This window comes from Prunus mume, linkage group LG3 (assembly GCF_029339155.1).
Source record: "Prunus mume cultivar Tortuosa linkage group LG3, ASM2933915v1, whole genome shotgun sequence".
NCBI classification, from domain to species: domain Eukaryota; kingdom Viridiplantae; phylum Streptophyta; class Magnoliopsida; order Rosales; family Rosaceae; genus Prunus; species Prunus mume.
Window position 1 is genome coordinate 12359184 of NC_142700.1, and position 20928 is coordinate 12380111.

The window sequence follows — 20928 nt, forward strand, 5'->3', positions numbered from 1 at the left end:
GAATGAACTAGTCGGCATATATTGAACAAAAAATTAGGGAAAAAAATAATTGGATACAATTACATAAAAGCAAAGAATAGTTCCCCTTAACATTAGAAAATGATAAAAATGACAAAGTACATTTGAAAATGTACCATAAGGAAATAATTGGCATTCAACTAGCCATGATTCAGTTTTTAAAAAAGCTTAGCCATGTAAACATAGCATATGAGACAATCAATATAATAAAATATTTATATGCAAACATAGCTGAAGGAAGTGGATGAGAAGAGATATTCATCAACAGAAACGTGTGGATGAGAAGAGAAGAAAAACATTCAATATTTTTTTACTAACTTGAAGGAAGTGGATGACATGTGGGATACCAAAGTGGAGCCCTAACCATGAAGAAAAAAGATCCATCTGCATGATGCTTGATATAACAAAGGAAAAGGAATTGGAGACGTTTGGAGCCGTTTTGGTTCTATCTTCTCAGCTTCCCAATATTTTTATAAAGTCTGGTGTAAATTAGCAAGACTTTTGGTAGTAAGAATTACCTTTAAAAGTATTGAAAAGTCATTTATTTAACAAAGTTTTTAAAAGTCATTAACATTTTGGATACCTCAAAACTTTTAAATACTCTTTAAAACTCACAATTGAATACAACTAAACTTTTAAAGACTATTTAAAAGTCACAATTGAATACCTTCGGACTTTTAAACTCATTAAAAGTCATTAAAAGTTAGAATTGAATACACCCCCCTTAGGGGGCCACCAGAAGAGGACTTAAAGAGAAGACCTCATCGCGTTGAGAAGTCGGCAAACAACGACCGCTTGATGCAAATTATATATTCAAAGAGAAGACCTCATCGCGTCTTAAGAGGGGGCCACCAGAAGAGGACTTAAGCTTGCTTAATTCAAAGGACTTGAGCAAATTATTGATAATTTGTCTTGAAAATTTGGAACGTTACATTGACTTCCTATTCACAAGTCACGGACCAAACAGATCAACTGTACTTGATTTTTAGTACAACAATGGTACATGAACCACAAGACAAAAAGGCATGAAACATAACATACCTAAAATTCTCACTACCCATATGGTGAGTAACGAGGAAATTCATTGACTGACTACCCATATGTCACCAAAACCAATTTAGTTACTTTGAAATGGTGACCATTGCATCAATTTACTAATATATGTGCAATCATACATGCAGAATATGTAGCTGAACTTGTAATTAATTGTTGTTTGCAAAAGGTAGCGTGAAGAAATCACATCCGAAAAAGAAGACAATTATAGGAACAAGCAGTGGCTTATTACATCAGAAACACAAAAGAAAACAAGAAAAAAAGAAAAACCAATCTAGCCTCTAAGCCTTCTGTTGATCATCTTGATATGCACTGTTACCATCACATAGAGCCTATCTTGTACATTGTCGATGAATTGAAAATATGTGTATCTCCATGTTTTGTTAATAACTAAAGTACCACAAACTCCCCAAAACCCCACTATGAACCCCAATGCAGCAAAAATACGAAACCATGGAAGTTGGTGAAGCCCATTGTCCACGTCTTTGTTGTTCTTGTATTCTGCATCAATGCCCTTATTTGGTCTGCACTTGTTTGGAAGCGGGGCACCACAAAGTTTTGGATTCCCCTCAAAGGAGGCAGCGTTGAAGCTTTGGATCTGAGTGCTTGTTGGTATTGGTCCTTGGAGATTATTGTACGAGACATCAAATTCCCTCAAGAAATTAAGGCTCGCCAATGAGGATGGGATTTTTCCAGATAGATGATTCACGGAGAGATCCAAAATCTCTAAGTTCTTCAGGTTAGATATTTGGTTTGGAATGATGCCGGAGAAGTTGTTGGAGTGAAGATCCAATGTGCGGATAAGCTGCAATTGGCCGATCTCAGTAGGTATATCACCATCTAAGTTATTGTTGGATAAGTCTATCCCGCCCAGCAAAAACGACAATTTGTGCGGTGGAGAAATTGGATGTGATCCACCAATGGTGAGAGGCAATTCAAATTCAAAAGTTTCTACTTGAGATGCAATGTTAGATTCATAAACCAACCTTGGAAGTCTGCAAAGTTGCTTTGGAAATTCACCAGAAATTTGATTGTGTGCCAAGGCTATACAAAAAAGTCTAGGAAGTGTTCCCAACCAACTTGGAATTGGCCCTGTAATTTGATTAAAACCTAGTGCCAAGACCTGTAGATTCTTGAGCTTTGATAACCACACAGGTATTTGACCAGTGAGGTCAGAATGAGCCAAACTCAAAAACAAAAGATTTTGGAATCCATCAAAATCAACCATGTCATCATCAGCTGGCATTCCCTCACCTTTAAAGGAACCAGGAAGCAAGAGTACATGGAGACTTTTGCAACTCATTAATATCTTTATTGCCCCTGTGAGGTTGGTGAATCGGTTGTAACCAAGTGAGAGGAAGGACAAGGATTTCAATGAAAGAATCTCAGCTTGTATTTGTCCCTCTAGAAAATTATGACTCAATCCAATGGCTTTTAGAGACCGACATGAGTAAAGGCTTACTGGAACTGTACCAGTGAATTTATTCTGCCTCAGGTCAAGTTTAGTAAGTTGACTAAGTCTCAAGAAATCAAGCATGGAGATATCTCCTTTCAAGTTGTTGGATTGCACATGTAGTTCTACAAATTTTGTACAATTCATCAAAGATGGGGGCAAATAACCTTTCAAATTGTTGAAATCAAGGGTCACAAACTTCAACTTAGAGAGCTTACCCAAATTGAGAGGAAGCTCGCCCCTAAAATGATTAAAGGAGAGGTCAAGGATGGCAAGGTTGGTGAGGTTGACAATTTTATCATTAATGGCTCCATGTAGTGAATTGAGACGGAATGCAAGTTCTTCAAGTTTGGTAGCATTATAGATATCTTCTGGAAGTAATCCTGAGATGTTATTGTGACGCACGAAAAACCTGCAGTTCAGTAACACTTCCCTAGCCCAGGAGCAAGGTTGCCATTGAATTCATTGGAAGAAAAATCCAGTAGCCTAAGGAAGGGAGAAGAATGGAGACAAATAGAGGATGGGACATACCCTTTGAAGGTGTTGTTGCTGAGATTGAAACTAGTCAAGTTGCTTGCTTGTTGGAAGAATGAAGATGGAATTGCACCAAAGAAGTGATTGCTGGATAAATCAACTGTCCTGATATTGCTGGATGGTGGAGAAAGTGGTAGCTCTCCAGAAAGATAGTTATAGCTCAAATCAAGGATCTCAAGTCGATTTAAAGATAAGAAGAAGTGAGTTTCAAGTGAACCATATAGTGAATTGTGGGAAAGGTTCAAGTGGGTGAGATGTGTGAGATTTCCAAGTGGAGAAGGAGAGAGACCTCCTTTGAGCCCTTTGGAAGGCAAGAGCAAATGGGTGACCCAACCATCTTGATTACAAGTGATGCCCTTCCAATGACAGCAATCCATGGATGTCCAATTTAAAAGAGGAGAAGATAGAGTGGAGGCAAGGGACAGGAGGGAGCTGCGTTCCATGTGTTTGCATGCAAGAATATTTGTAGATATAATGTAAGAGAATAAGAGGAAGAGAAGGAAGCCCTGAGCCATTAGGTTATAAGGCTGCACTAGCATGTTGCTTTGTGTATGTGTCTTGCTCACTTTGTTTGTGTGTGTATATATATATATAAGAGCAACGACGCTTGAAAACGATGTAAACTTCACTGTGCACGCAGGTCGAAGAGAGATTCATTGGATCTTAATCCACAACGACTTCAAAGATTTTTTTTTTTTTTTTTTTTTGGTGTGTGGATGAGGAACGACTTCAAAGTTGATAGTTTTTCTTCGAAATACGGTATGCATGCGTGCTTGTCAAGCCTGATCTCAACATGCATGCCACACATGTTAAGCAGAACCTTCGTAGCAAATCTTCTCTCTTCATTCACAAGTTATTACCATCTGTCATCTCAACTATATGACCAAACAGATCAACTGTAGTTGATTTTTAGTCGAACAATTGCAAATTGATGGATAAAACATAACTAATTTAGAAATCCTCAGTAAATGGATGGATATATTAAACCCAACAACTTTTTTTTTTGAAGTCTATGAGTTGACTCAATTGAACTTATACTACAAGTTGATACAGTCTTCAGTCTTCTTTCGTCCGAGCAATGTGAACAATTTTTGTACAGAATGAATCTGTCACATGCCGTCGCGCTTTGATGCCCATTCTCTGCGCCATCTGCGGGTCTTCAATGTGAACACTCTTTCCTTTTCTGCTCAACTTTTGAGCTCCTCCAAATACTCAACATTTTCTCTCAACGCGTTCATCGAAGCCACCTAAAACACTGGACTTGTATATGTGGAGCCCACTTCTACCAATCAAATAAGGAATGGTGTTAGATTAATATATTAATGTCGACTAATCAGGCAACCATCTGAGTGACGAGCATATAAGAATCCCAATATGACCTAACTGTACATTAAGACAAGATTTAATATCTGAATATGTTCTTAGTTATTTGTTGCGATCAGATTGCTCAATGCAGTTTTTCGTTTGAAAGCTTTGAAGGACTTTTAGAGCTGAAGCTTCTATGTTTGTTTTTGCCTAGAAACATATTCGTTTATCGAAATGTCAGAATTGAAAGTTTGACAACGTAACATTTCAAACTATTTTTAAAAATGTTACTTTCTTTTTTAGACCAGCACTACAGGAAAATCTCTTCAAAGTAGAGATTGGGGGTTGTTAATTAGCATAAAGCATTCATTTGAATGTAAACCCTCAAATATTCTATCGAAAACCTCCAACCATATATATGAACACAACAGCGGATGAGCAAATAATGTCTTTGCCTTTGCCATGTGCAAGAGATAAATTGTCGATTGCCATGTTTGAAAAAATAAACAATCGACCGGAGCATGTGCCAGGCTGGCCATCAGAATGTTTTACAGCTTTTCCTGGTGACTGCATCAATGAGACAAAACGCCGCAAAGGCAAGTGAACGAGTTCACATACAATCCACAACTACAGTTAGAGAACCTACGATATTGTGGCCCATGGAGACGCTCAAATTTGTTGGCTTACACATTTTCCAAGCTGCCCTTTCATGCTGTTGCATCTTCAAGGCCTCAATGTGTCTTTGAAAAGGCCTCCTTGCCTCCTTGCCTCCTTGTAGACGGAAAACCTTACGTTTTACGTAGTCGAGTGTTGTACACGCCATTTCTCGTTCAAATTATTGCAAACAAAGCCCCACGCAATCCAACATGACATGAAAATTTCGTGGAAGGTAGAGACTCACAATCCATCAACTGTAAACCGGGTTTCAGAGATTGGATAATGGTTAGTTGGTGGTGGTTTTTCTCTTTTCCTTTTTCTGGCATATTTGGTGATTTTTCGGTCTTGAGTTTATATTAAGAGATAAATTTACTTATAAAAAATAAGAGTATTGATATTGGGGAGTTTTATTGCCACCATATATGCTGTGGAAACTATTTTTACATATTTTTTTTCTTCATACAAGCAATATTGCGGAGGGAGAAACCGAACCTAGAACCTCAGATGCATGAGGAAATGCTCTTAACCACATAAGTATGTGGAAATTACTTCACATACTTTTAAATTAATCTATTAACTAGAAGCACTCATTCATCTTACCCAAAATACTTTTAAGTTCATTTAAAATGGTTCTACATGAGTCCTACAAAGTTCTCATAATTTCACGATTCCACATTTACCTAAGAGAGTTGAGAAATATGTTGGTGTCTCTAATATTATTGCATGAGAAGTGAATTGTCGTATACCAAAACACTTAGTAAAATAGATGCTATATATTTGTATGACTCCCAATCATGGTGGCAAAAAACATAATCGAAGCTAGCATTAATTATTGTATCATTGTAATTAGGGATGGACCAAGGATTTGAAAATAGGGTGGCTTAAATTTACCTTACATACAAACCTACTAAAAGATAAAAAAACTCAACCATACAAGTGAATTTCATTGATAACAAGAAGTTCCAAATTTCTAATTTGAAAAACAAAATAAATAAATAAACCCATGTAAATCTAGCAACATAGAAAAATTGAAGTAGGAATTTTAAGGTCAATTATAGCAATTACACGATAAACTTCTCCTTGAAAGGAAAAAAATTGAAAGAATTTATTCATTACAAAGGAAGAAGAAGAAAAAAACTGAACCAATTTAGTCCATCTAGCCGTTCAAGCCCACTTCGAAAATAAAAATGAAAAGAAGGTATTCAAGCCAAGTTAAAGGATTTTCTTTGAGGGAATGAAATTAGTGTTTTCTAGAAAGGTGTATGTGTCACGTATGTACGAGGTTTTAGTTTATGTTTTTTTTTCTATCAGACTTGTGGGGTTAGTTAATTAACTAATAAAGAAGACTTATGTAGGTAGGATGGGGGTGTATGTGCCCTTGTGGGGTGTAAAAAATCAAGTCACCTAGGTTGGCTATTAACTTTGGGCTATAAAAAATTGAGTCACCTGTTTAATTTATGAAATTAATAAACATACTTAAATACTAATTATTCATTAAATAAAGAATAATTAAACCATAATTAATAATTACTATAATTAAATAAGGCTAAGATATTACTTAATTGCAAATATTAAACTTAAAAAACTAATTTTGTTTAAAAATAAATAAAAAACAAAGTCCATAAAATAATTAAAATTTATTAAATAATTTATGAAATTAGTAAAATATTTAAATACTAATTATTCACTAAAGAAATCATAATTAAAACATAATTACTAATTCAAGTAATCAAAAAAGGCTAACATATTATTTAATTACAACAACAACAACAAACAAACAAAAAAAACCATGTTGTGCAGTATAGCCTCGTGGCTATACATATAAAATATATTGATATTTAAAGAACTCTACAAATATATTCGAATATTTTAAAAGTATAGCCAAATATTCGAAAATATTAGAAGAGTATAGTCGTATGGCTATACTCTTTAAATATTAATATATATTCAAATTATCTAACAAAATATTATATATAAGGTACAAACCTTGATGGATGCATTTGCTGCAATGCTACAAATTCCACCAAATATGTAATTATGCTTCACTCCCGCAACAAAAGGTGCCATTTCCTCATATGTGGGTGTTATCTATGGGTAGAGAAACACAAATAAAATGTAAGGTCCATTTCCAATGCAGAGAGTTAAAGAATTAGTTCAGTTTGGGGGATTTTCAAATTTTGAATATCTGCAAAGGACATTAGCCAAGGAATTTCAACAGGTGGAGTCTAGGTACGTAGATGGTTGGTGAATAATAAGTTCAATTTGGGGGATTTCCAATTTTCCATGCCCTCATCTATAAATTTTGCCATGGAACCTCCAGTCTCATAAATTGACATGCTTCCCTTCCTTAAAGGATTTTCAGTTGTTTACCTCCCTAACTATCACCCTAATTGAAGTTACCCCCTTGAACAAAAAAAATCTACGTACCAATTTAGCACCCGAATCCTCTAATTTCACCCCTACTGTTAGATTCCAGATGATTTCATCCAAATTCTATCAAAATTCACACGAGAGCCTCACGTGGGATAGAACAAAAGGGCAATATAGTAATTCTAACACACACTTCCTCTTTCTCACGCACGCTCTCATCTCTCCCTATGAAACTTTCTCTCTCTCTCTCTCTCTCTCATTCTTTCTCCCTCCATTTTTGTTTATCTTCTTCATCCTCTCTCATATTCTTTCTCTTCTTCTTCCCCTCTTTTTTTTTTTCCTCTTCTTCCTCCTCTTTTTATTTTTTATTTTTTATTTTTTTAATCCCATTCTCTGTTTCTCTCTCTATTTGGGGCTGATTATGGCTAGAAGGAGGATATTTGCGAAGGGTATTACGGTTGGGCTTGGATGTGCTCGAATGGTGAGTTTTGGGAAGAGGAGGAGTATGGGTTGGGTCTATTCCTTCGCATCTTCTTCTTGTTCTTCTTCTCAAATGTCAGAAATGGGTTGGGTCTATTTTTTGGATTGGTTGTGGTGCTTTGATTATGTGAAATAGGGCTAGTGTTTTTTTGTTTTGGCACCAAGCAATTAGGGAAGGTGCTAGGAATGATAGGGAAAGGTATTAGGATGACTATATTGCCCTATAGTTTTGTTCCACATGAGCCACACGTGTAAATTTTGACAGAACTTTGGATGAAATCATCTTAAATCTAAGGATAGTGGTGAAATTAGTGAATTCATATAGTTCATGTGCTAAATTGGAAGATTTTTTAGTTCGGGGTGTAAGTTAGATTAGGGTCATAGTTCAGGGGGGGAAACGGCACTTTGTTCTTCTTGAAAATGTAACCATATCATGATTCACTACTAAAGGAAATTATATATATACTAAAGCGCAATGCAACTAAACACTGTTCCTAAGCACAGTGAAATGACGGAAATGCCCTCTCTTTTTACTGTTTTGCAAACTCATTTTTCTCATCAACACAGTGAAATCACGGTTTGCCCTTGATTAATTAGTTTCTGCTCTTCCCGTTTTGCCCCCCCTCTCCTTCGATTGTAACGACTTGGAGCCTTCGTTCTATCCGATGCTGAGTTCGTTTCTAACCAGGTTGGTTGGCCTGGTTGCGGGCAATGATGGAAGAGGTCGGTTTCTCGTTGGAGATTATCTCGAGGCTTCGATTTTTATAGGAGTGGTGTGCATTGGTCTTCTTCTTCATATCGAACTCCAGCTCTCTCTCTGTTTCAATCTCTTTCTAATTCTCAGACATGGGTACTTTCAAGGTAAGCATGCATAGCTTATTCTCAGATTTCTCTACCCTTGCTAATTCATCTTATCTCATCTGCTTCGTTTGTTCAGCCATCTTTCCAAGCGCTTCATCCTTCTTCTCATCGCACGGGTTTAGCTCAAAGGGATTTCTAGGTTTCGAAAAAAAAGGTTGGTTTTAACATTCTTTTGGTTTTCTAGGTTGGTTTATTCATTTTCCATATCGAAAATTGAGAAGGAAATCAGAAATTGAGTTTGGTTTGTTTTTACAGGGAGGAAGATCTAAGGAAAAAGAACTGGAGTAATCAATATGCTGCTCATCAACTGGTAATTGATGTCCTGTGGCTGAATTTTTTTTTTTTCCTGTTTGTACTTATCTTGCATTCCCTTTTTGGAGTCTCTCTTTGACCTTGAAGATGCATAAGGTTCTTGATTACTCAATTACTGAAAATCATGTTATGTCATTTTCACATACAAACAGACTAGCTTTCTATAGCATATACCCTTGATTATAAAAGGGTGGAACCACATTCTCTTGATATAGTATTGCAATTGTATAGCAATGTAAAATTTGTTGTATTACCCGCATTGCCCTGCTCTTTCTTCTCTGCTCATTTTCTTCTCTCGCCACAGCATTCCTCAACCTCACTCTTCCTGGCCAACATCCCAACCCGGAAGTTGTTGTTCAAGAAGTTCATAGGTAAAATACATAGCTTTAATTACCTCCTCTGTTTTTTTTTTTCACTGTTTTCTTCTGTTTCTCAGCCTTTTGTAGATCTGAGTTATCAATCTTTACTTCTTTTTTCCCTTTATTTTTCAGGAAGGTTTATGCTTCTTTGGCAAGAAGGCAAATGCTGCAAGGAACCCAAAAATACTAGGACTCTTCATGCCTAACCGAAAACCCAATAGATGATGTTGGGAATGTGACCCAAATTGGCGGACATACAGTGAGCTTAGCAGATTGTGCAATTGGGTTTGGCCAATATGCTCTTGGAGGCAAAGGTGGTGAGTATTATATTGTCACAGACTCTTCTAATGATGATGCTGTGAATCCAAGACCAGCACTCGAGATATCTGTGATACTGATCGAGCCTCTGGATTGTGTTCCCCGGCAACATGCTCATCAAGCTCTCCCAAGAGCTCATCTTCAACAGCTGCAAGACCCTTGATTGCCGTGGAGCCAATGTCCACATTGTGGGTTGTGGCTGCATCACATGGCAGTACATAAGCAATGTCATCATCCACAATGTGCATATCCACCACTGTTATCCGTCAGGTACATGAGTTTTCCACTTCCTTTCATGAATTTTTATTTACCATATACGCATGGTTTGCTCATAGTTAAGTGTATTCAGATTTACTTGATACTCTTGGAAGCATAATTTCAGTGTATGCTGTAGGAATTAGCTCAAGTAGCAGAGAAGGTGTTTGATAAAAATTGGTTAGGATTAGAATAAGTTAAGATTTCGATCCATTCCATGCACGTGACGCTAATGTGCGTTCAAGTCCAACCCACTACGGCTACCGCACAAAATCAGAAGGATTTTGATCTCAAGGAAACTGACTTTTTGGACTTTATTTACTCTGTTTAAAATTGGCTTTAAAGGGAAGTTTTGAATGACTGATGAAACAGAGAATATGATTATATGTCAAATATTATATTGTTGTTTTTCAAATAGCATTTGTCTTCTGGCTGCTCCTATCCATATATATAATGACAAATAGCATATTTGGATAATCAAATTTGTTCATTTTCTTCCTTTTCAAAGTTACTAGGTTTAATTGTAACCGAAAAAAAAAAGTTACTAGGTTTAATTTGTGCTTCCACACAATATATAATTTATTCTCCATTTAGCTTAACAAACTTATTAATTGCACTCTCTGCATATTTTCAGGATTGATAATCATACAAGCCGATTTCAATCCCTCTTTCGTGTATCAGCCCTCATAAAGATGACATTTATATGCTTTTGTTGAAGAACTTTACGAAATATTCATTACATTTTTGTGTTGTTTTACCCCACATTGTATCTCAGTATCTTCTTGAAGATGTTGCTTTGGAGCCCAAATGGTTGAATAAAATCCCCGTAGGTCAGGAGTTCATGCTTTTTTTTAACTTTTATGGGGAACTTTTGCCATGACATTGATTAAGGAGCCAATATATTTAGCATTGAAATTTAAAATTAACTTTAGAATTCTTCATTAATTCTCAGGTACAGTGAGATCTATTTCTTTTACTTTCGAGGTTTATATTTTTTATGACTCAGGCTGAATCAAGAAATTGTAAATTCTCCAGTAATGTGTTGATTCATGCAGTTGACAAACTCAGAGCTTCTTAAGGCAACTTCCTCTTTTTTCAAATGCTTTTCTGGTTGGTGGTGCGAAGACTTCTTTATCATTGAACTTGCAGATCAGGTAAATTTTGAAGCACTCTCTGCTGCAAGTAATTTTGTTGAGTTTTTGTTCTCATTGCATTGAATGATCAGTGGATATTTTCTTTACTGGTCAGCTTCAAAAACTGAAGGTGGAACCAGCACATAAAACTTCTCCGGGGTAATATTCTAACCAATTTTTAGGTTTAAGATTTAAGGCATCATGTGAACTTGGTATTATGGTGGCTTCAGATTATCGACTTATTTATTGTGGTGCTAATTAATTAAACTCAAGTTATTTGTGCCTAATGAACCACAATTGTAATAATTTTAGTTGTAATATGTATGTGTTTGTGTGTCTATTTGTTTTTTGGTATATAAGCAGATTGCTGTTTCGCATTCTACATGCAGAGGCTGATAGATAATTTTGATGAATTAGAACTTTATGATACACAAGGACAGAGTTGTAGGAACTGTCTTCGCTCACAATTAAGATGTTATTGTCTTCTGAATGAATTTGAAAACAAACCAGTCTTCACTTCATATCCTCATATTTTCGTGTTTCCATTTGTTGGTATGAGAAAAGGAAATGTAACAGAGGTTGTGATTTCTGTTGGGGTCCATATTTTTTATATTCCTTCATATCCAAAACAGTGTTGCAACGGATTAATTAATTGAGACTGTCTTATCTCACATGGAAAACCAAAATTATATAGGTTCTGCTGCATGCTAAATTTGCAGCTCAACTCTTTCATCTATGTTACTGAGTCTTTGGAGCTCATTGTTTAGACTGTTGTTTATGAAAAATTTGATGATTTGCAGCATCAATGATTTAGACAATTAAGGCACAGTGATTATCATCCATAGTTTTGACTTTGGTTTTTCCTTTTGTATTCCCTAGAAATTAATTTTAGTGAGAAATTTGGATTTCCATTTCAGAAGGTTTGTTTTAGAAAATGCAAAATCCAAATATTATGAAGTGTGCACCGGAGAAGATCCTCTTTTTGCTTTTCCAAATATAAGTAGTCTGTTATATTAGTATGATGTTTCATACCCCCAACTTATCTTTTATAGTTAATGTTCCATTTGTGTTTTGCAGGGCCTGAGTCATTGGGTATTATTGTTGGAATTGTTTTCTTGGTCCTGAGAATCTTATTCCAGTATTTCAACTTCACTGCAGATTCAAATGTAAGTTTGCTCTCTTTCATTGAATACAGGAACATAACTTTATTTCAATTTACAATTTCTGCAATTTATTGTTACTCAGAGGTGAAAGTGTTTGTTTTTGGTGAAAGATGAGAATTCCTGTTTGTTTGTTATCTGTTTGCCTACTTTTTAAATGTAGTTATTTATATAGTTTAAGGGCGTTGGTAAAAAACTGTTCCCACCAATTGAGGGGTAGGTGATGAGTACATTTTGTTCAAACCCATTAGAGTTTACAAATGAAAGAGATGGAAAAAATTTGATGGCCTAATACTAATGTGGTGTTTAAATTTGGTGGCCTGATACTAATTTGATGGCCTTATCAGATGTTTTAGATGTAATGAACAAAACTATAACCCATAGCCTGTTATTTTTGCCTTTATTCTGCTTACATTAACACCTGTCATTTTCCAAATTTGTATCAACAGAGTTAAAACCTCTGCAGAGGACAACAAAGAACATAAGCCACCTCTACAGCGGAGCTAACAAGAGAGAGAACCCATTCTAACAGAGATCAAGGCAGAAAAATCCTCTTCCACCACCCAGTGGCATATATATAAAGACCTATCCAAACTCTTTTGAACAATGAGCAGCTCAATATTGTCGATATTTTGATGTTTTGACTGTTACTTGATTTATTAAAATATGGTCAGTATTTTAATCAAGACAAACAACATAAAAAACATGTTATTATCATATTTTTTTTGTAACTTAGACTTGCTAAACAAAGCATGATGCCACTATTTAGATCTCCATGACTATATAAATAGTACCATCTTTCCTACACATTTCACACGGTTTTAAAACCCGCAGCATCGCGCGGGCACCATTGCTAGTGTTAATCTATAGACGGAGATCAGAGAAATAATGCTTTAATGATTTCAAATTACCGTTCTTGTTTTTTGTGGTTTGTCATGGTCATTTTTCTTTTTTCTTTTACTGCAGCCAGTAAACTTAATTTCGTTACTTCAATCACTATGAAAGATCAACATGGAATCCACTCGAAAATAGCAGAACATAAGATTAAAAAGGCTTAATTATTGTTATGGCCCTTGAAACTCAATTTGAATATCATTTTGTCACCTGAAACTCAATTTGCCACACTTTACCCCATGAAACTCAATTCTCCGTCTCACTTTGCCCATATTCATTAACTCCATAAAAAATAACATGAATTGTGAAGAGCAAAATGTTGAAATTGATAACAATCAAGGCAGATGTAAACATACGTTGATGCCCTATTCATGTTATAAAAATCTTTTCCATTAATTCATATTAGACTAGATATAATAACTTTCATATATAACCCATCAAGAAATCAAGGGTCACAAAATTTTAAGTTCCCAAAAATAATCTGTGAAAAATCACAGCAGAAAACACTAAAAAGATGCACACCGGATGAATATGTTAAAGCCAAGATATGGAATCAAAATCGCCTTCATTTCTCTGCAAATTCCAAGTCAAAGTCTCAAGGGAGAAGTTTTTTCTGCTATCTTGGGCCAAAACTGGGTAGGGTCTGGCCCAACATTTGTAATACAAAAGTATTGCGTTCGGGCCTTCGAGGCACAGGCTGTACATGCATTAATAAACACCCGACTTCGATATGATCCGACCCATTTCAGTTTCTGGACAAAAACGGGTCGTCGTCGTCGTCTTTCTCAGTTCTCAACTTCTCACACAGAAGAGTCTGTAACAGGAAGAAGAGAAGAGCAATGAGTGGAGAAGAATTAGCGGGCCCCCCAGCGCCAAAGCTCCTTCGTCTGCTTTATTTTGTCGGCGCTGGCTGTAAGTCATGAATTTTCATTTCAATTTTAAGTCTTCTTCTTCTCTCTTTTTAAATGGTTGGCTGATTTTAAATTCTGGGTAGTTATTTGCACTGTTGGAATCAACAAATGGCGTGAGCTTCAGCGCAAGTCCATTTTACAACAACAGCAGCAGCAACAGCTCCCTGAAAATGCCGCAAATGCCCTTGAGTGATCTCCAGGTTTTTTATTTGAAAATCTTGCTGTTGTTTTAAGGCAAATTTTCAATTTTTATCATGGGATTTGGCAAGTGAGCTTGATCTTTGGCTTCATTTTGAGTTTGTATGTGCTGCTCCAGCTGAACTCGTGTTAGACTGAGCTTTGGTAGTTTGGTTGTTAATTATGTGGAAAATGGTGCAAGAATTCATATCTTTCAATCTGTTTGAATATACGAAATACCTATGTGTGCAAATTTCTTCGGCTTCATTTTGAGTTTGATCAAATTGCTAATCTGAGTATTTAGTGTTCAAATTTGAACGGTAATGGGGATTGTCAACATTTCGATTTTGTATACATTTGTGCTTGTTTTGTGACATTTTCTCTATAGTTTGATTCCGGCAATATACACCATTCTTGAGGATGACTCAAATAGCGAGATTATTGGTGTGTGTGTGCGAGCGCAGTTGGGGTGGGGTGTGGTGTTGGTGGGTGCTATTGTGAGTACCGAAGAGCTTTCTCATCTTAGAATATGCAATGTCTATTGAAGCTCCAAATCGAGGCGAATTTTTCGTAATGCTAGGTAAGAGTTCAGGCAGTCTTTATCTAAGATGCTTTGGCATAAGGTGGCTTGGGGTTTCCCATAGCATGCATGCTTCTATTTATTCACTTTGGATAGTCATGCATTGCACTATTTTATTTGTTGGTTATCAGAACAACTTACTGTTGAAGATTACAATTATATGTTAGTGGACCTTGTATTTGTGTAGATGCTACGTTAAACCATCTTCAAGTATATAAACAAGCATGTTTTTAAGTTATTAATGAAATTGGAACTTAGTGCCAGTATGACAAGAGGCAACATGTAAGTGATTTGTAGGGCAGTGAGAGTTCGGTAGTTTTCTACTTTTATGTCTTGGATTTTGCAGCATGCTCCCTTTCAACTATCCTCGGATGCTTATGCATAATCAATTGGAGGTTCTAACTTCTAACTTCACATAATGTAGCCAAAACCATGAGGCAATCACTTCACTGAGTTCTGCAACCTTCACTTAATGCAGGTGATATGTAATGCTAGTTTTCTTCAAAGTTTTCACTCAGTTTCTAAATAAATCTGTCAAAATGAGTTTCGTGATAACGGAGTTTGCAAAAATTAAGGGGATGTCTACAACTGCTTTGAGATAGTTCTGTCAATAGTGATTGTTTTAATGTAACTGCCTTCATATGTGGGGCAAACAACTTGGAAAGAATGACCATCCTTCAATTTTCTTAGAAAAATCATCAATCATTCATAAAGAACTATATGTACCCAACAGACTGTCAGACTCAAACAAGGTCATGCACCCAACAGACTGTCAGACTGTTGGGTACATATAGTTCTCTGTTGCAGCTAGAAAAATCATCAATCATCAATCACGTATATCAGACATGCATCAGTCATTCATAAAGAAGCCCTTTCTACATAAATAGCAGAACATAAAATTAAAAATAATGTATCAGTCTCTGAGTTGATTCAATTGAACAACTTATGCTGCAAGGTCATGCAGTCTTCAGTCTTCAGTCTCAGTCCAAGCAACGTCCGAATTCCGCCTTCTTGGCATCATTTTGGCAAGCCAAATTCCAGCAAGTTGTTGAATAAATAAAAAAGGAGGTAGAAGGAAAGTGAGCATTGAGAACTCTGTTCTTGGTGTAAGTATATATGAAAGAAGAAAGTTGAATTATGTAGAGGCCAGTGCTAGAGTAGCTAGCATGTAAACAACCATCTGTGAAAATCAGCAAATTTTATAGAATATAGCCATCTTACACACTCAAACAACACAATCTGAAATATGTATGTAACTCCAGGTAAATAGAAGTACAACAAGCATTACAATACCCAGGAATCCAATTCCAGAGCCTACTTCTTAATCATATTCATATAGAAGCTAAATATATAAGATAATATTGTACTAGTTGGGGGTTGCTAAGAAATTTTGTGATTGCTCTTCATAGCGGAAACCAATTGCCTTGGAATCATCTGCAGACCAAACAAATATACCATGAAGTTGTTGCTCACTCTTGAGCGTGTCACAGGCAGTGAAAAAACCATTCTCAGGGGACAGTCCACGACTCCCATCACTGATAAAGCTTGCCAAGACCTTCCCACCATTGTAATTGGAGCTTTGTGTCTTGAAGTAATTGATGAACTGAGACACTGTGGTTCCCTGATCGTATGCGTAAAACTGGAAATTCACATAGTCTATCAAGTGGCCATAGCTCTTCCACAAGGCCAAGTAGTGGCTCTGAACTTGGTCATCATCAAAGGGAGCAATGGAAGCAAATGAGATCACTCCATTGTTCTTGAGGGTTGTTATAAGCTTCCCAATGCACTCGGAGAAGGTAGCAGGGTCTGCGCTGAAGTGCTCGTAATCAATGTCAATTCCATCCAAATTGTACTGCTGGATGATGCCTGTGAGAGAAGAAACAGCATTGGAAACCCATGAGTCAATTGAGGAAGGCTTGAATTCAGCAGGGACACCATTCACAGTGTCTCCTCCTAGGCTAAAGGCCACTTTGACATTTGAATGCTGATTTTTGATGGAGGAAACTTGGGAAGGGCTAAGATTATCAGAGTCCCAGAAGACATTGAATTTTCCATTGGTGGGAGAGGAGGAGGTGTCATAGTCTATGGCAAATGAGAGAATGAAGTGGAATTCAACATTTGGGTTAATGGGGACATCAGAAAACTTGACATTCTTGAATTCAGCTCCTATGTATTCTCTGAAGAGATCTGAGTTTGCTGGGGCTGCTTGGATTGATGTAGGGGATGTGAGGAGGGTTTGAAGGAAGAAAAGGGTGAAGATGAGCTTAAGCTTTGGGAGTGCCATATTGCTCATATAATATTGAAGACTGCTAGATGTTTTTGTGTTTATGTTTTTATGAGTGAAATTGAAACTTGTTAACCGCCGGTGATATAGTGTGGCCCTCAATGTGAATATGCAGGTAAGGGATATGTGGAAACAAGCTAGTTGATCTGATTGTGTGCAGTGCCGTTTCAGTAAGCTTTGTCTTGGCAGGATTGCGCAATCTGTGGGTCTTGGATAAGTTTAGCCATAGCCAAGGGAGAACTCTCTTGGGTTACAATCGCAAAGAAATCATGTTTCACCGTTCTTAGTCCTGTCTCTAGGGCCCCCACTGTCGCACAAAATGACAGGTTTATAAGCTGCCATAACCACACAACACAAATTATCCAAACCCCTCTGTAAGTCGAAGAGAAATTTCCACGAAGGAAACCAAAGCGAAGACCTTGTTTAAAGTTTGCATTGACTCCGAAGTAGTTTGGCCCTCAAGCGAAGATCTTCTTATACTGAAATTTCATTTTTGACTTTTAAGGCAGCTGATATGTGATACCAGCGCATCTTCCATGTCAATCAAAGTCCAAGTTCCAAGTTGTTTTCCTGTTGATTTTTCTAAGAAAATTGGAGGATAGTCATTCTTTCCAAGTTGTTTGCCCCACATATAGGGCAGTTACATCAGAAGTATCACGTATCAGACACGCATCAGTCATTCATAAATAAGCCCTTTCTACACAGTAACAGAACATATAATTAAAAAGGCTTAATGATTGATATGGCCTTTGAAACTCAATTGAATCTTACTTTGCCACCTAAAACTCAATTTGTCACACTTTATCCCCTGAAACTCAATACTCCGTCTCACTTTGCCCATATTCATTAACTCCATAAAAATTAACAGATCCATGGATGTCCAATTTAAAGTCTGGTGCTTGGCTGCTCCTGCAGACTCTGCTTCTCCTCTCTTGAAGATCCAGGGACCGTCTCTGACAACCATGCTTGAAAACGATGCAAATTTAAAGTCCACAATGCCTTCAGAGTAGTCAAATTTGTTGCCGTGACTAATAATGGTGATAATTTTTCACCGAATTAGGAAGATATATGGCCTGAGAGTGACAGTGGCAGTCAAGCCTGATCCAACATTACATTGACGTCCTATTCATGTTACACAACTAGCATAACATAAAATTAAAAAGGCTTAATTATTTATATGTCTCCTGAAACTAAATTTGAATCTCATTTGGCCACTTGAAACTCAATTTGTCATACTTTACCTCTTGAAACTCAATTCTCTGTTTCACTTTGTCCATATTCATTAACTCCGCAAAAAAATAACAGAGCATTGAGTTGTGAAGAGCAAAATGTTGAAAACGTTGAAAAATTGGCAAATCATCACTAACCATACAATACAAATTCTCCAACCCCCATCTAATGTAGCGACATTATAGACCACATTATTAGGTCTAAAGAGGGGGCTATGATAGACCATTCAAGAATAAATGACTGAAAATGACCCCCAAACTCCAGCAGAAGGAAGGCAACCACGTCGAAAATGTTGGAAGATTGTTACGTAGATAAAATGGGATTATATGTGAAAAGCCCTAATCTTTTTACACACATTTTTTCTATTCAGTTGATATAGTATTCATGATTTTGGACATACAAATCAGTCGTTTTCGCCATAGAAAGGATAATATACTGAAGCATGAAGTTGTATTTGTTGCTTGCAAATGGTAGCATGAAGAAATAAGCATCCGAAACATAAGAAATAACTATAAGAACAAACTGTGCTTTTATTACATCAGGAACAATAGAGAAAGAAAAAAGAAAGGAAAAGCAAATGGAAAATGAAAATTAAAAACATACAATATTAATAATAAATATCTAGCCTCTAAGCGTTCTTCTCATGGTGTTGATGCGGACTGTTATCATCATATAGAGCTATTTTGCAGATTGTCTATGAATAAAAAATACATATATCTCCATGTCTTGTTAATAACTAAAAAACCGCATAGACCCAAAAATCCCACTATGAACCCAACGCAGCAAAAATATGAAACCATGGAAGTCGATGAAGCCCATTGTCCACCACATCTTTGCTGTTCGTGTTGTCTGCATCAATGCCCTTATTTCGTCCGCACTTATCTGGAAGTGGGGCACCACAAAGTTTCGCGTTCCCCTCAAATACAGAAGCATCGAAGCTTTGGACTTGGGTGCCTCTTGGTATTGGTTAAGATTATTCTATGAGACATTAAATTTTTACAAGAAATTAAGGCATGCCAATGACAATGGGATTTTTCCAGACAAATGATTCGTGGACAGATTCAAAACCTCTAAATTTGTTCGGTTAGAAATTTGGTCTGGAATGATGCCACAGAAGTTGTTGGAGCGAAGACGCAACGAGCAGAGAAGAAGCAAGTGGTCGATGTGAGTGGGTATATCACCAACAATGTTATTTTTAGACAAGTCTATCGTTGCTGGTTAAAAATACAATTTATGTGGTTCAGAAGTTTGATTTTCCGTATGATGTTGCCCAAAATAGGCAATTCAAATTCATATTGTTCTTCATGAGATGCAATATTAGGTTTAGGAAGAGTCTCTCCAATCAAGTTGGAATTGGCCCTGTCATTTGAATACCACCCAGAAACAAGATTTCTAGATTCTTAAGCTTTAACTATACAAGTATTTGATCATTTGAAGTTACAACCACCCAAACTCAATAACCGAAGATTTTGGAATCCTTCAAAATCAGCCATGTCATCATCAGCTGGCACTCTCTCACCTTTAAAGGAACCACTAACCAGGAGTGTGCAAAGACTTTTGGAGCTCATTAATATCTTCATTGCTCCTGTGAGGTTTGTGAACCGGTTGAAACCAAACGACATAACAAGGATTTCAATGAAAGAATCTCAGCTTGTATTTGTACCTCTAGATGATTTCCACTCAATCCAATGGCTTTTAGGGATCTACATGAGTAAAGGCTCACTGAAATCGTACCAGTGAAGTTATTGATCTTTAGATCAAGTTTAGTAAGTTGTCTAAGTCTGGAGAAATTAAGCATGGAGATATGTCCTTCCAAGTTGTTGGATCCCAAACGTAGTTCTACAAGGTTTGTGCAATTCATCAAAGATGAGGGCAAAGCACCTTCTAAATTGTTGAAATCAAGGGTCACAAACTTCAACTTGGAGCGCTTCCCTATATTGAGAGGAAGCTCGCCACAAAAATGATTAAAGTAGAGGTCAAGGATGACAAGGTTAGTGAGGTTAATAATTTTATCACTAATGGCTCCATGTAGTGAATTGAGAGATAATGCAATTTCTTCAAGTTTGGTAGCATTATAGATATCTTATGGACTATATACATATAGTCTCATTCTATTGAGGGATTTCTTAAATAAAATGACACCTTTTAGGGTTCCTTTGCGAATTTTTTTTCAATGATCCAAACTATACATTTTTTAAGTCTACATTCATAGATCATCCTTACAAAAAATTAGACAAATTAGAAACCGTTTCGATATCCAATTGTGTCCTACAAAATCAATGACCACGGTGCTTCAAGTACTAAAATTTCAATAATTCAATTGAGTGGTCAAATGATAGCGGATTTTTCAAGTAATTTTTTTTAGAGATGATCTTTAAATGAATATCTACAAAGTAGACGGTTTGGATTAGTAAAAAACAATGCGGAGTGAGCCCTACAAGGGGTGTCCCTCAAATAAGCTTATTTAAGGAATTCCTCAACCGAAGCTCACTATATATATAAGAACAACCATGCTTGAAAACGATGCAAATTTAAAGTCCACAACACCTACAAAGTACTCAAATTTGTTACCCTGACTAATAAT

The 20928-nt window shown here is 36.5% G+C and overlaps 1 long non-coding RNA gene and 3 pseudogenes across 3 annotated transcripts; 2 read left to right on the forward strand and 2 right to left on the reverse strand.

The window, feature by feature from the left end:
- Positions 1-1239: 1239 nt before the first annotated feature.
- LOC103326168 (receptor-like protein 2 pseudogene) lies at positions 1240-3606 on the reverse strand (annotated as a pseudogene).
- A 5524-nt stretch (positions 3607-9130) lies between these two features.
- On the forward strand, positions 9131-11037 carry LOC148918763 (putative pectate lyase 12; annotated as a pseudogene). The gene is made up of 4 exons (XR_016125322.1): positions 9131-9139; positions 9275-9414; positions 9535-9990; positions 10610-11037. The product of XR_016125322.1 is annotated as a putative pectate lyase 12 (transcript).
- A 162-nt stretch (positions 11038-11199) lies between these two features.
- On the forward strand, positions 11200-13077 carry LOC148918764 (uncharacterized). The gene is made up of 3 exons (XR_016124899.1): positions 11200-11267; positions 12186-12274; positions 12718-13077. It is a non-coding gene; the product is annotated as an uncharacterized LOC148918764 (long non-coding RNA).
- A 2934-nt stretch (positions 13078-16011) lies between these two features.
- On the reverse strand, positions 16012-17526 carry LOC103326119 (chitinase 2 pseudogene; annotated as a pseudogene). Its single transcript, XR_016125580.1, has one exon. The product of XR_016125580.1 is annotated as a chitinase 2 pseudogene (transcript).
- Between the last annotated feature and the right edge of the window lie 3402 nt (positions 17527-20928).